Here is a 17,143-nt window from a genome sequence, read left to right on the forward strand (position 1 = left end):
TATACTGAAAGGTTGCAACAGATTAGAGCATTTTAAACTTATTTTAGGATAACCTGCACTCTCCATTTTATGAGGCACAGCCAGAATGGAGAGGACTTCCAGCATTCCCATCCACATAAACATTCTTTAATTCCGATGCTAAAACTGGGCCTTTAGTAGTGTTTTCAGGTTCTGTCTCTGAGTTTCAATAATCAGTGTGAGAGTCTGGTGGGAAAATAAAGTCCTTTTCTGCTGGCATAAGACTATCTGCATGTAATGAAAAATAAAAGATCCAGTGCTGCTGACATAGCTTCAATAATACTTAATTCTAGATTACTGAATCAAGTTAATAGCTTTAAACTATTTCCCTTAAACATGCTAAAACACACTGTATTATTTTACAAAGACCAATTCATCTAAATGTTAAAGATTTTCACCCAATTAAAGCAAGATGTTCCTTAGCTTCAACTTTCCTATGCAGACTGCACAGCTAATATGTAAGAACAAGTGACAGAATGCTCATACTTTCTATTTTTTCCAAGCTATTTCCTTCACCTTCTCCTGAGCCAAATTTTTATTGGCTAAAATTATTGGACCCCAAAATGAACCCATCCTACTTAGCAAAAAATACTTGATGGCAATTAAAAAAAAAGAATCTACTACCATCCCAGCATACTTTATGCAAAACTGTGGATTTTCCCCTTTTGCTCAATATAAATTTTCTTTTACCTTAGTTGTTTTATTATCAGTACAAACTATACTTTAAAACCTCTGCACTTACAGAATTCCTTCTCTGAGTTTCTGAACTGAAACCAAAGATGTGACATCAAACCTTACACAGTTTCTCTTTCCATGTTGAATACAGTCAGAAAAATGCACTCAACATAGCATAAGCTTTGAGGGAAATGTCAGCCGAAAGACTCTCTTACACTGAGACTTCAGATACCTCTACTCATGCCTAAAATGTGGATGCTAGGAGGATCAGGAAGCAAGAAGTCATTATTCAAACAATTCTATGCCCATTACTCATCACTCTCAGTACATCTCTTAAATGCTGCCTCCATAAGTACTCTTTTTGACACCAGAGGTGGTCCTAAACACTTTGAGGAACACTAAGGAATTCATCTATCAAAATTCATGGCAACTCAATCAACATCACCCTGTTATTTATGATTAAAAAAAAGCTAAAACCACCCCGTATATAAATTTTAGAAAAAGGAGACCATGAAACAGAGAAGGGAAATCCCAGAAATAAAAATTAACGCTTTCCCCAATCACCTTTGAAAATTGTCATTTATCCCCTTAACAGAATTTATTTTTTTATTAATTTTCATGTACTCCTGGGCTCTGGCAAGGCTCAACAAGACAAGAATCAAAATTCCTTGAAAATATTGTATATACTTCTTGATTGGGAGCAGGACTTAATCTCAGATTTCTCTACCTAGCTCTGTAATTTCAGACATGGGGTAAGAATTCAACTGGACACAAGAACCTCAACCAAGATTTTCCAAGTCCTTTGGTGCTTCTCCTAGCCAAAGTTAATTGTTCAGAATTTCCCCAAGTATTCATGTAATAGAAATGTAGTAGTAATACTTCATTGTTTGCAAAAACAATTGCAATCAGTTTAACAGACAATACATGGTAACAGAACAGAAAACAGGGGTATTAAATTAATTGAAAGTTAAATAATAATAATTGAAAACTTTTCCAATATTCCAGATTGATTTTATGCCCCATTAATAATTAACAGCAAAAGTGCTAGTTAGCCTCAGTGTAAGGATGAGTGAATGAAAACTGATTTAGTGAAAATTCCTCAAAATCACCTATATTTCTTCCTATAAGAATTTTCTTTTACTGTCTCTTATCATAACACTGGCTCAGTCGAAATTTCCGTAGACTTACTAGTATCTGACAGAACATAGCCTGAGGTGCTACAAGAGCAGACAGAGGAATTCTCTGCAGCTCTATCCACACAAGAACGCTTCCAAAGGGCAAACAGCATTTCCCTTGTTTCAATGAACCCATCATTCTGGGGAGATGGAGAGGGAACACAGAGAATGAGACGCAGCCACTCCCACCTGTGTTCTGCACTCTGGGGCTTGTCCTGCCAGGGAACCCCTGCAGAAAGAATGTTTCCCCACTGGCTTGCCCAGATCCAATAGGAGAAAGGAATTTCTCATGGGCCCTTGGGCACTTTAACAAGTACCAGTGCACCTGACATTCCCTCTCTGGTTATCACCTGCCCAAGGTTCAGCCTCTCCAGTTAAGCTGCTGTGAGCTCCCCAGGGCCAGAGCACAGGAATGCACAGTGCCCAAAGCTGCTTCCTCAGCACCGAGGGCACTCTGCTCGGGCTGGTTCCAAGCACGATATCTTTTGCAGATGGAGAATGGGAAAACTGCAAGGACATCACTGATCTGACAATACTCCTGTTACTGCTTACATTTCTTTCCACTCCATCAGCAGAATCTGTACCAGTTCTCCTTCCTGGCTTTACCCCTTGCCTTTCCAAGTGCAGGCTCCTCATTTCTCTGCCTCCAGCACTAACAGCAGTCCCAGGGATGACAGGGACACAGGCTCACAAACACTGATTGATGATACGCTTCCTAAGGCAGCAGGAGCAAGTAATAAAGATGGCCTTAAGCCGTGATTTATGTGTGTTTGGCAATTCAGACACACACTCCTGCTAGCTAGAGACAGGAGCAGGGAGAGTGGACACTGGTTATCTATCAGAAAAGCTCTGGCTCAAAGCCAAGTGTTGGGTAGTCAGCCCAAATCAGAGGGACTAGAATATAGAGCAAATGCAGCATCAGAACTCAGTGCAGTGATATATTTCATTTTATTTTGTGCCTGTTGAAGTTAAAATGTTTTCAACTAACTCGGGGGAAAAAAAAAAAATAATTCAGAATTTTAAAAATACCACTTATGGGAATTTTTTTAGGAAATGAACTTCGAACACACAGGACATAACTTAGAAAACATTAACACAACTCTAAACTCACCAACAAGATGAAAGAGGCCAAAGTCTTTGTCTTTCTGCCATAAAGGGAGGATGAACTTGAACTTGGACAACAAAGGTAAATTCTGCAAAGATTCAGGTAATGAAATACTAGGGCACCATACATCACTCCTTGGTTGAGGTATGGCATCTTATAGGCTCTTGTGAAACAGCCCCTAAACCAGGAGTTCAATTCTTGGTTTCCTGTTTGGTTTGCTAGGTAAAATAATTTAAGAATGTGATTGAGAGCTCCAGCTGCTTTAAAAGTTAGGAGATTTTCTTGAGTAATCAAGCAGTCCTAGAAAATATGCCAATTTTTTAATAAGAGGTTTGCCACTAATGAAATCTGGTCAAGTGCTGAAAAAACTTTTCCTACTCATTTATTCTCATTCTGAATATACTCGTTTGATCAACTTCCTTGGCCCTTGCAGCAAAGAAGTTTTTCCAGCAACAACAGAATTATAATGATTAATCAATGCTCAACAAAACTTGCAAATACCTTGTTATTTGTAAAAATAAGAATTTTTGGAGCAGATGTGGTTCTTGAAACATTACCACAATTCTGCCCAAAAGGAGATTTCTGCACCATCTGTGTGGTGTATGCAACCAAAAGAGCTTGAACCTCAAAAGGCAAACCCAAAAACTGTTCACAGCTGAATTAATGATTCTGAGGGAGAACTGCTTGGTGAATAATGACTAAACCAGGCAAAACTGGAAGTGCTTCATGGGGCAGGAAGTGCCAAAGACATTGCTGAATTATGCATGCAGTGAGGTGTCATCTTCACTTCAGTAATTGTTGCAAATCATGAGACTGGAGAATACCTGAACCTTGAATTTTCCCTTATAGAATGAAGAAAAAATGGTACAAGCTTGAATTTCCCATGACAAATGATAATTACAAAAAGATTCAAACCAACACCATGGGGGGGGGGGGGGGGGAGGGGTGTGTTGTTGTTTTGGTTTTTACTTTTTTTAATGTCCATATGAGACTATAGAGCCTGGAAAACAGCACTGTACAATCCCACATTTTATCATGTTCTACAAAATCATATTTAGGAATATGAGAAAGGAGGCATGCAACTGTTTTTACCAACACTATTTGTTCTTTCCCATTTATAATATGTTCTTTGCTCTTCTCCAGCTGGCTGGGCTTCGTAATCACTGATGTGTTTTTCTGTTTGGCTTATACATCCAAACCAACAGGAATTAAAATGGGGATGGGGTAGAATCCACTAAGGGAATGAAGTCACTTTAGCATCTGCACAGATACAGCTCCCCTTTTTCAGCAGCAGCAAATGAACCTGAATGGTAGCATTATCTAGATCTCTTTGGCTATAGTAAGAGATTTTCAAAGCCCCAAACAACCCAAAAGATAGTAACCATAGCAAGACACCATCTACACAAAACCTCAAAAACATAAGCCAAAAGTATTTCTGCTCACCATTCTTTTTACAGCTAAAATGTGACCAGATCACGGGAAAGGTTTGTGCAAATGCACATTCAGGGTTCAGTGGACAAGGCTCTACCCACTTCAACAGCAGCAAAACATCCAACCAACACCTCCCCCATCTGAGGGACAAACAAAAGACTGATGTTTGTATATGGAAATAGAAAATAGGCTACATGTTGAAATCCTTTTTGGTTAAGTCCTGGTTTACTGTGTGGTCCAGTATGAAATTCTTGTTCCTGTGAAATAACTGTTTTCTGATGTCTCTCCAGAAAGAAACCCAGAGAAACATTTTCATGGCTAGAAGGAATTACTAAGAGATTTCATCATGCCTTAGTTTATGCACATATGTAAGACAATGGATCACTTAAATCAACCTTTTCATTCGTCTAAATATTATTAAGCCTGGCAGAAATGGTATTTTTTTTTCCTATCTGAAAGTAGTGTCCCACAAACTATTTAGCTTTGGCTTGAGGCAGCCCAGTTTTTAACTACATTTTGATATAACATGTATGCCTAAACATTCTTGTTTGCTTTTAATTTTTCAGTGCAAGAGTTTTTAGCATTTCTCTGTTCTCAGATGTATATGATCCAGCCAAAGCTAGTCAGCCACATCTCCTGATGTGGTTGCATTTCCAAGGCAGAGGTTCCTTATTTAGTTACAGTCTGAGTGCTACCCCAGACAAAGTATATTTACGTCAATATTTTATTTGCATTTCCTCTTCACAAAAAAATGTTATCTTTGCTTTAGGTGGAGTTATTCCAGGGTTTTTATTGTGACATAGAGGAGAATGAGGCTTAATGCCTTTACAGTTAGCTGGAAGACTGTACTAAACCCATTTGGGAAGAGTTTCAATGAAAGTGCAGTAAATGCATGATTTATCATGTTGGGAGAAGCACTGTATTTTGAAGGGAGCAGTGTAATGGTATCTCATCAGAGCAGTTCTTATTAACTGCAAGTTTTGTGCTTGGATTTATTAAAGTTCTGAATCTATTGCCAGTTGCTGCCATATGTAGTCTAGAATTTGTGAAACACAAGACTGTACATTTCACAAAGACATTCCCTCTAATCATTTGCAAATTTAACAACTTGAGCACAAAGAGATGCTTCCTAATCAGGACCAGCAACCTGGCCCCTGGCAAAAGCAGCATACAGACAAGAAGTTATAAAAGCATAAGTACATCTACTTATAAAAGCAGAAATACGGATCAAATAGATTCAGTAAGATTTTTCAACTGTTCCACACCCCTCCGTTCTGGATTTTTAGACGCAGTCTGAGTATGCAGCTTGGACAGAAGAAGTGCTTCCTAACAGCAATTGTCACCAGAAATGAGAGGAACAGCTGTGAGGAGCTCTCAGGGAGGGCAGTAACAGCTGCCCACATCTCAACACCACTCTGAGACATTCCAACACAAGGGCAGGACACAATCACCTGCTGTGATGCAATTCAGAAACACTCATGGAGCAGGAAATCATTGCAGGGGCGGTGGGTAATAGCTCACCACCAGCACACTCCCAGGTAGCACAAGGCTGGGAAATGGCTCATTCCAACAGGGATACACCCAGTGCTGACAGGCTGCTGCATGAAGCCCCACAGCCCCAGACACAGTTCTAGAAACAAGCTGAGTGAAGCTGCACACAGAGAAGGCTACACCCAGAGAAGGGTTAGCCACATTCACTGCTTTGAAAAGACCAGAACAGACCATACCAGCTGGAAGGGACCTACAATGGTCATTTGTCCAGTTGTCTGACCAGTTCAGGGTTGACCAAGATAGAGCTCTTCAGTGAGAGCACGGTCCAAATGCCTCCTAAACACTGACAGGCTTGGGGCACTCACCACCTCTCCAGGAAGCCTTTTCCAGAGTTTGATCTCCCTGGCAGTAAAGGAACCCTTCCTAATGCCGAGTGTAAACCTCTCCTGGTGCAGCTTTGAACCATTCCCTTGTGCCCTGTCACTGGATACATGGGAGAACCCTGTTTTGTTTTACTTTATTTTTTTACCATGTAGCTGACTTCAATTCTATGATTTCAGCTGTCTGAAGAATGCAAAAGGGCAGATTCTTTTCATAACTGCTCTTTCCAATGCAAGAGATTACGAAGAACAGTAATGAGGGTTGTGGTGCACTAACAATTTCTGCCTGGCTCTGATGGAGAGCTCCCACCCACAGCAGAGCCTCAAGGCTCTGAGAAGATGAAGGATTGAGTTCTGAAGCATCAATTGCACACAGCTCAGTGTAGCTTCCATTTGATATTTCCAAATGACCGATTTTCAAACTTTTCTTCTGAAAATGTTGGTTTACTTCTTTGTTCATTATATGACCTGATGTTAACCAGAAGCCAGTCGTTTTCCTCACCTTTCAGTTAAAAGTGGTTTCATTTGTTCTTCTAAAACTTCATTCTACTACCTACCACACATGAATCTTTACAAGGTCTAATTCAGTCTACTCCCTTCATGATGTAAAATTTAACTTAAATGACTGAAATTTAATCAATTGCATTTGGTCTTTTCCAATTAAACTTTTTTTTTTTTTTAACATTGACAGTAATCTTTTGTTACCGCACAGGGACTTCAATACTAGAATTATATTTCACAGCAAAAGATGTTTTAAAAAAAGTGAATTAACTCCTCTTCATAATAAAGCAGCTCTTTCCCCTACTACAAGCTAAAGAATTTTTAATACAGGAGTTTTCATTACAGGACAGTGAAAGAAAATGGAAATCAAATGTATCACTTCAGGTTATTCAGAGCATTTATGAGATCGTGCAGCCACCCCTACCATGTGTGTCTCTGACAACATTTTTCTTAAGTGTATTTCACCCCTCTTCAGACAAGGTTACTCAATTCAGCTCCTCCTAATGCTGCTCAGCAGGTTAAAGGCTTTATTCTATTGGCTTACATGGCTCAGCTCTGAGGTTTCTCTGAGCTTTCATGGCCGGGTAGTAACCCCACTTTTGTTACAGGGCTATGGTTTACAGTCTCAGAAATATTACTGCAGCCCAGATTCTGGCCCCATTTAGATTTCTTTCTAAAGACAAGGAAGTTTGTGCCCAGACTATGTGTAAACCTCAGCAGTAACACAAAACTTTTTTTCCTAAAAAAACGATGGGAAAAGTATTCTCAATAGATGGAAAACATTATCCTTTGAAAGGGAGCAGTTTCTCAGCCTCCTGCACTGTAAATGTCCATTGAAAGGAAAACTCGCATTTTGCAGAGAAATTACTCAAATAATGAGTCAGGCCTCCTCAGTGGCCAAAATCAAAACAGTACAAACATAACCGACAACAAATTCAATTAACACAATTTATGGTGAATAATTAAAGAAATACCACCTTTATAATTTACTGCTGATGGATTAAATTTCCATTACTCCCGGAGAGATCTCTGCACAGCATGTCAACAGTGTCACTGCTGGACCCTGGGAAAAGACCTCGGGAATCCCAAGTGGGAATTACAGCACCAGGCAGCAAACCCTGCAGGCAGTGCAGCTTGACAAGTGCTTTCCATGAGCCCTGCACGCCCTTCACCATGAGCTGAACTCAGGAACTCCAGCTCTTCCAGGAGGAAGCCCCAGAATGTCAATTCCCCACAATCATGTATTATTAATAGAAACAAGCAACACCACAAAAAGATGGCACTGCACTATATGGGTGTAATATTCACGGTCAAGTCCTTCAAATCCTTTACTTCCTCCAAGTTGTTTCTGCCTCACTATACATAGTCTAGCATGTTCCTCACTACATCTGGTGGTTCCTTTTATGATTCTGCATCATTATGAACTCCTACATCTGTATCATGTCACAGAGCAAACTGAAAAATGCCTTTGTTTTCCTAAAGGGCTTGTGAAGCATTCTACATGAGCAGTAAATACTCTGCCCACATTTTCTAAGTGCATTTATACTATGTACCCACAAGCGTACATATTTCGTGGTGAGCTTGCAAAATTCTAAACCAAAAAGCATTTCTTTGAAGGGAAATTTACATTTCCTTTGTAGTAAGCAAAAATACATATGTTGATCTAGTTATATCCTTAGGGAAAAAAAAGTAAAACTGTAACACCAAATCTGTCTAATCTATGTCCAGGGGGAAATGAAAAGGCAGAAAAGTCCAGATTGCTGTGAACAAGGGCATGTTTGATCTGCATGTGAAAGGAGCACTTTGCAGCCCTCACCACTAGTTCACAATGATGGACAGGACATTTAGACTTTGAGTGGGACCTGAAGGAATTTAGCTAACTAAATGCATCCATTGCTTGAGATAAAAGCCACTTCTCCTATCACATGATCTCCCTCTGTCTTTCTTGTGCTGCTGTCAGGCATTCCAATACTTTGTGTCAGAGGCAAATTTGCATCAATAGCAAAGGCTGGAGAAAAAGAGTCAACGTTTTTAAATAAATAAATAAACAAACAAACAGCACCACAAAATTCTCCTACACACTTGTGAAATGGTCAGCTTGCTTTTATAACCTCCACAAAAGCTGCTTTGACAAACACTGAAGTACTTTTCCAGTATTTTAGACACCCAAACAGACTGCACTCAAGTCACTGAGGTACTCATTGCTGTGCCTTCTAAAGCTCTTTCCTCAGATGGTGAAGTCTTGAGGTAAAATTCCGAGTCCTGTCAATCACCTCACATCAACTCTGTTTGTGCCAGCCACTGCTTTTTGGCTAATTTTAGTATTTGCCTATGACTTCTGTTCTAACAGTAGCATCTAGGAAATTACCACGGGCCTTGCTGTACCTGGTGGGGCAGGAAGAGCCATTTCCTCAGAAAGTTGAGGATCTAAAGAGCTACAAGACATAAATTTAAACTTTTCTATGTGTAACCTTCAGGGCTTTGAATGCTAAAGATCTGAGTCCTAGTCCTGTTCTAGCCTTATTCATGAGCCCAGCCTAACTTCCTCCATTTAGAAAACCAGAAGCCTTTTTTATTGGCACTTAGCCTTAAATGCAATGCTAAATTAAACATTACCAATAATTTTAGTAGTTTTTTTAGTAACTGATTCGAAAAAAAATTGTTATACAAAATTAAAACAGGAAAATTAGATTTTTTTTCCAAATATGTACAAATATTTTCCCAGAAAAATTATAATCTTAGACAAGTATGTGTATAGCACTTTTTTAGACTCTTTGTGCAATAGTAAGTTAAGCAGCAGCCCCGGGTTATCACTGACCAATTTTTCCTAATTTATCAGAGAAGGAATGAATGTGGCTAAGAAGAGAAGTCTAATCTTAAACCTACAGCATTTTATGCTGGCATCAGTTACAAAAATGTGGAAATAGCTAAGGGTACATGAAGTCCTCTGTCCCTGAATTACAATTGTCACTATAATGATTCTGGCAGAGTAACAGAATGCAATTGTTGAGTCATTCTAGTACTGTTCTGTTGACTTCAGGCTGAATAATGTAACATAAAACTGGTCTCTACTGGTGGTATTCTCTGCCACATGTTGCCCAACTGACTCTCACAGAGCAGTGATTTTTTTGTTCTTGTTGAGACATTTTAGTGGAGATTCCAAGAAAAAGTGAATTCTCACAGAATTTCAGTAACATTTCTCTATGCCCATGTTCCCTATATATATTACCAAAGGCATTGGCAGTAAAAGAGTATTTCTAAAATATTCTTAAAACAATATATTTTTTTAATTACATATGTGGCATTCCAGTTACTGGAAACATGAATGTGTTTTATTATTATTTCATACACAGCAGTGAAAAAGTAAAGTTGTAAAAAGATAATCAAATATATGGTATTTACTACTCATCATCACCTCTGAGATTCTGCATCTGGTGAAGGCCACAAGGACAAGGTTCTCCAGTAAAACGAAGGGGGACATCAGAAGTCCAGGAAAATAATGCATAAATATGTAAGAATGGCATGAGAAGAGGAGTGTTTCACTGATCTACGTTCCTCTCTGGTTTGGGCTTGCAGCCCCCTGGACAGAGATTGCATTGTTTAGATAACTGCACCCAGCAGTTGTCATCCAAGCCCTCCTCACACTGACTCTGACCTGCAGCCAGAGGTCCAAAAACACATCTCCAGAAACTGCATTAACTTCAGCATTACTCTACTTATCCATAGGGTCAGAGGTCTGCTTCTTTTATTTGGGAGCAACCAGCATGTTGTGTTGATAATACACAGTAAAGCTCTCTTAATTAAAAGCTGCAGTGGAGAAAGAGGGAGATGTCAAATAAAACAGAGCAGCAGCACAGCTGGGCTGAGGCTGCTGGGTTGCAGGGCTACCTCTTTACCTCAGGATGAGTTGAACTCATCTACAGGACAAAAACTCTTTTGCAAACAACTGCTTCTCTTAATCAGGCTCAAAGATTCTTTCTCGCCTTTCCCTCCTGTCTATTTTTTCCTTACATATATTCCCTCTTAACAAATACCAAAATGAATGCATTGCCTAAAAATGCAATGATTTGCATGCCAAGTGGAGGAAATAAATCTTTGAAACTATATTAATCTTTTTCATACCATTTTAAAGCATTTCTCATGTACTCCTTTAAATTCCTGTTTCAAATGGCTCAACAGGGGAGGAGAATCATGACTCAGTGGGCAAAACACATCACAAATACTGGAAAAAAAACTGGCTTAACATATTTTAACATGTCTATATTTGCCACATGGGGTTTGTTTAAAAAAACTAAAATTATTCTTTTGAGAAACATCTCTCATCTCAGATTGTATTACTAAGGTCTAGAAAACTTTTTTTTCCAAAGGAAGAAGTCAAAAAAATGAGTCAACTACCCCACATTAAAAGTGGATAAATAATGTAATTTTTTTACAACCAGCTAGAGCTGCCAAAATTATAATACAAAACTATAAAATTGAGTTTCATTATTAAAAATTCTATCCAACTCTAATATGGACTAATTTAAAGAGAAAATTTATCTTTACACTTCGTTATGTAGAAGATAAGGCAGACGTTTTGAAGGTCCTTTACATACATTTAATGTGTGGCATTCAAAACAACAAATCGATGCATTCTTGTATGATACAAATTATCACATGTTCTCTCACTGTACCCAGAGCATTCAGCACTTACTACTTACTCAGGTATGGGATTTTCATTTATGTTTTGACTCCAGAAATTTTTAGTGTAGCCCTCTTTGGACTTAAGACAGCAACCATCAACAGGCAATGCAGACAGAGCTGTCTGCAGGACTGGGGGTGTCAGGCCCACAAAAATCAATCAGAAAGAAGATCCAGATCTTTCTCCGACCTTTGAAAGTTTTAGATTTCAAAGTGCACTTAGCTTAATTGATCCTTCTGACTGGCCCTCTACCTGGATGGAGCTATGCCAGAAGAACTGCTACTGTGGCAGCCAAGCAGCAACATTCTGCATGCTTACAGTAAAATATCATATTCTTAAGTTTCTTCTGCTCCAGTTGTGTGGATGTCAAGGCCTAATTGCAAAACCATGCCAACTGAGGTGATTTTTTTCATTGACTCCAGACGCCTTTAACTCAAACCCTAATCTATTAATTCAAACCACACACATGACCCCTGCCCTCCAGGAAATTAAACTCATAAGATAATGTCAAAAAAAAAAAACTCCAAACAAACCAACCCCCCCCCCCCCCAAAAAAAAAAACCAACAACAAAACAAAATAAAAAACAGAAAAAGCAACCAACCAACAAAACAAAACAACAAAAGACTCCAAACCAATCCAACCCTGAAATACCAATTCCAGCTATTGAATTTGGAATTGGGACTGTTGCTCCTAATAGAATTTCACTTTCAGCAAAAGCTATGATGCAATACAGCCTACTGCCCTAAGATTTTCGTTGTGGTTCCTCTGGGAGGAGATATCAAACTTGAGTGACATTTTCTGTTTCGTTGGATTACCTAATGATAATGAATTTAGTGTAGAAAGATTCAATTTAGACATTCAGGATGCTGATGAAGCTAAATCAAACAAGCTATACAAACAGAGTCATTTTATTTAACTATCACCCAGCCCAGAGCATACCCCAGTGGTTCATGAAGTCTGTTATTTATTGATCATGGAGAATAACCAAAACCAGTCACTTTCAATTTTGCCTCTTATAAAACTTAAACATGAGACTCCTAAATTGTGTGGGTCCAAGTCATTCTAAGCACATTTCAGGGGAAAAGGCATCTGCCAAATTCAGTCACTCTGTACACAGAGGTTTTAGGTCAGTGCAATTAGCTGAAGAACAGACACTTTTAATACCTCAAATCCAAAAGCACTCAGAACTCCCAATCATACAAAAAAGTACATATAGAACACACAAAAATGCCTTCAATATGACTTCAACAAAATAAAACTAACACCAAAACTCTTTGTAATTTACTACTACTATGAACTTTCTAGCCAGCTTATACATCAGGAAAGTGCCCCAGCAACTGCATCATTCAATGGATTCAGCACACATGGAAATCATACCAGGCTGCAGATACAACAGGAGCATATAGAGTATTTCCCTTCAGATATTGCTGTGTTTCAGCAAGTAATACATAAAATTATAATGAAGGACAAGCACTGGAAGATCACAAAAGCTTTTGTTTTAGTGTGAGACTGATCTACACATGTTGACATACAAAAACACATACATATACATACATATAGATATATTTGCTCAGCTTTATCAGCTTTGAATCTTCATAATTCAAGCACCTCACAGGTCAGGTGAGCAGCAGTTTGCTCTGGCTGGCGTGGTGTCCCAGACAAACACCTAACCTGTCACCAGGGCATCGATCTAATGCAAAACCACAGCTTACAGCACCTACACACATAGAAACTGAGAAACAATTTGGCAGATCTGACCAAGTCTGGTATCTTACTGATCCAATGTCAGTCTGTTTCTGGAACAAAAACCAGTCAGTATTATATTTTACAAATTAAAATATTTGTCACAATTGACTTTAAAAAGGCAATGCAAAAAAAAAAAAATCTTATATTTCCTTTATATTTTAGGTCTTCAGCTGAGTGCTGAAATCAGTGTTACTGACCTCAGACCAACACTACCTTATCCCAGATAAAAATCTGGCTCACAGAGTGATGTCTGAAAAAGATTCTGGGAATCTTTTCTGAGAATGAGATTCATTGTTCTTTCTCTGGAACATGGAAAGGCTATCTCATTTCCAAGAATAGCAGCCTCCAGCCTCAAGCACATAAACTGGGAAATTTCTGGCCCCACAGTTCTGGTAAGTGCATACACCTGGGATGTTGTCATTTTGGGTGAACGATGTTCTCATCCAATTGTGTAATATGCAGATCAGCAGATTTTTGAAAAGTAAAAGCGTGTCGAGTTGCTCTGTGCAGTAACTTTGATTAAAAGGAAGAAATTACAAAAAACTTATAAATAAGAGGCTGGCAAAAGAAACAGAGCATCTCACAGTAGAAGACACAGAGCTCAACCACTTTTTTAGTTCATCTAGGAGACCAAGAGATGACAATCACAGTGCAAAAAAATCCTGACTCTAAGAGTTCTTTAATCCAGTAGAAAGTCATACTGGGGAAACAAATGGCTGAAAGAAGCCAGACAAATTCCATTTTTTAGATAACGCAAATTAACAGTTTCAGTGGGAAATTAGAAGAAGAAACTAGCAGGAAATCCTCCATCATCTGATGTTTTCTACTGTGACTGAATGTCTTTTTGAGAGGTATGTTTCAGACAAAATTTATATTTAGGTCACAAGTGGATAAAATACACCGGGGTGCACAAGAGTGTGCTTGTAAACCCTTAAAATAACCCCTAAAAATCTGTTAAAACTGTGGTGGCCAAGCAGACAGAAAGGCCTCAGAGTAGACACAAACACGGTGTTGGCATGGTGGGGTGAAGCAGGCTTTGTACTGAAGCTGGAAAGACTGGCCTATGGACAAAGGTATGTCTCAGACTTGCAGCTGCTCAGAAAGCAGAAATAGCATAAAGGAAAGCCATGAAATCCCAACAAATATTTGTACAGACAGTTCTTGACTTACACGTGCCTCAGAAGTACTTTTCAATAAATGAATGACCCGAAATCAGGTTAGAAATCCAATAATTCTGAGTTCAGTTTATTAATCAGAAGCACCAAGAGAAGCAGCTACTAGCAGGAGTACTGCTGGGCAGGAAGGAGCACTGCTCAAAACACCTCTCCTGTACCACTGCAGGCTGGTTGGTTTTGGCCTATTAAATAATCAATATTAGAAAAAGGTACAATTTCACCTATCTTCCATCAGAGCCATCAGCTCAACCTATTTATCACCCAAAGTGCCTTCATTCCTTAAATTAATGCTTACTCAACTCTCTGACAATAGCCAGAAGAGAGCATCCATTTGAAGGAACAAATTCAAAATATGCAGCATTCCAAAATGAAACTTGTTCTGCCCTCAAACATTCATCTTATTTATCTTAATAAAACATTCATCTCTATTTATCTTAGAGGTTTCATTAATATTGTCTGATCTGGATTAATTTAAAGAGAAGGAGGTTACAAATTAGGTTAACTGTGATAAGGCCAATCAATCTTTTAGTGTTGTAACACAATCTCATCCAGAAATAAAACGTCCCCCTTTATGCTCTTGTGCCTCCTTTTTTTTCTTTAAATTTGGGAGCCTTGGTGCCAAGTTCTACCTTGATTTCTCTGCTCCACAGACTGTTATAGATCTCACTGCAGGGCTCCTCTGCAGTGGGCTCAGGACCAGGGTAGAGCTGGGGGTATGAAGGCTCCATTTCCCACTCTCTAAATGAAAATGAAGTGTGAATTATAATAGCAAGCTCTATTTCTTCACTGTTTCAAATTAAAAGAGGGAGGCATCTCCTGCATCAGTGGAGTCTCTATCACAAGCCCTCCACTGGAAACAGCATACACAGGTGGGTGAAGAAGAAAAAGAAGAGGGAAGTCACTTAGAGGGGATGAAGGCTCATTTCCTGGAATATCCTCAAGCCTAGGGAGTGAAACACAATTTCCCTTCCAGTGAAGCCTGCTAGTGACACTCGGCAATCTAGAGAAGGCACAGATCTGAAGGTCAGCACTACCTGGAGGAGAGGGAAAAGCCTGTTAGCAAACCCAACCTGGCTGCAGTGGACAGCTGCAAATAAACCATTGTCCTGAAAAAGCCTAAAAATCAACAAACAAATGAACAATGGACCCAAAGCAAAAGTCCATACCAACAGCGCTGCCAGTCACGTTCTTGTTGTTATTAACAGGAAATAAAGAGTTAGGAACTGAGTGTTAACTGGGAAAAATATTTAAGTCTCTTTATGCATTTTTACTTTATAATAATAGTTTTGGTAGCAATAGTAAAAGTTATCATGAGGATGAAGATTATTCAGCTGCTCAGGTTCAAAGATCTGTCTGGCAAGGAGAAGATTTAAAGGCAGAGAGTCTCTTGATGTCTAAGCCTTGAATAATGTTCCTTGTATTTTTAATAACTCCTCATTCACCCTTTTATGTCACAGAATATCACTGATCCTTCTATATCACAGAATACGTGAAACATTTGAGGAGATCCTTGAAAATAATAAGTGCCCAGGTGTGAAATGGAGTAGGCAGAAAAAAAACCATCAGAGAGCAAGGAGAAAGGAAGACAGTTTTGTTCAGGCTAAGCTGGACCATACAGCAGTGGACACACTATAGGCACACAATCTTTGGTTCTGTTTAACTCAAGAGGCTGCACCAGCTCTTATCCTTGTTTGTTGGATCCCAATTATATGACCTATGGCATATAGGAACTTTCCTTTTTTCCCTAATAAATTAAAGGTAATAAGGTGAAACTAATCAATAGAACCATAAAGCCATATGGTATTGTGGTCTTGGATGGTAAGTTTATACTCTGAGAATCTGCAAATTAGCTGCGGGGGGGGGGGGGGGAGGAAGAGGAGAAACAGAAAAAAAATACAACAGAAAAAAAATACTATTAAAAGTAGATGAAGCCAAGATAAAAGCCTTGTAACACATCGTAAAAATTACAGATCCCCATACCCATTAAAGTGAACTGAAAGAAAATGACAATGTGACTGGCTAGCAACTTTATCAAATTCAGTAAGAAGTCCATTTCTTTCTTTATCCAAACAAGGGTCTGTGATCACGAGCACCCCACAATGTCATATGTTATCTAGAAAGCCATACTGTGTCACCAGCTGATAAACATCATCAGGAGTCCAGTTTCCATCTCAAGGGAAACTTCTGGGACTATCTCTGGTTCATGACTGGGTCAGGTCACTAAAAGTTTTCGCTGACCTGAACCTGATCCAAACCAAAGAATTGAAATTCCTGACCTGTTCACCCCAAGGAAGAACTCTAATGAAAAACTGATACGGAATCATACAGTAGAGCATGAGCATGACTGGAGAGCAGCATCTGTCTGAGACAGCTTCAGAAGAGCACCTGTCTCTTTTCATCAGGAGATCCCCTGTATTACCATGGCAAGGACTTGAAGCGAGCCTTGCTGTCAGGAAGCTGTTCTGCTCCTTTTATTGAGCTGGTCAACAAAAGAATGTGAAACTGAACTGCATGTTCTGGACATTCGTGGTAATTTGTAAAACCTCACTTCCTTAGTGTTCCCCCTTGAAAACAGGTCATAAAGCAACTTGAGATCGCTTACAAAACAGTGCTATTATTTCTCATTAAAACAGAGAGTGATCAAACTAAACTTCTGGCAAATTCTAGCTCTCTGTGATATAAATTTCCTAAGGTAGCCCTGCAATTTGGCATGCTGGCTGCTTGAACAATTCTGTACTGTCAGTAAGAATTGACTGAAATGCAA

The sequence above is a fragment of the Cinclus cinclus genome, chromosome 10 (assembly GCF_963662255.1).
Source record: "Cinclus cinclus chromosome 10, bCinCin1.1, whole genome shotgun sequence".
NCBI lineage: Eukaryota > Metazoa > Chordata > Aves > Passeriformes > Cinclidae > Cinclus > Cinclus cinclus.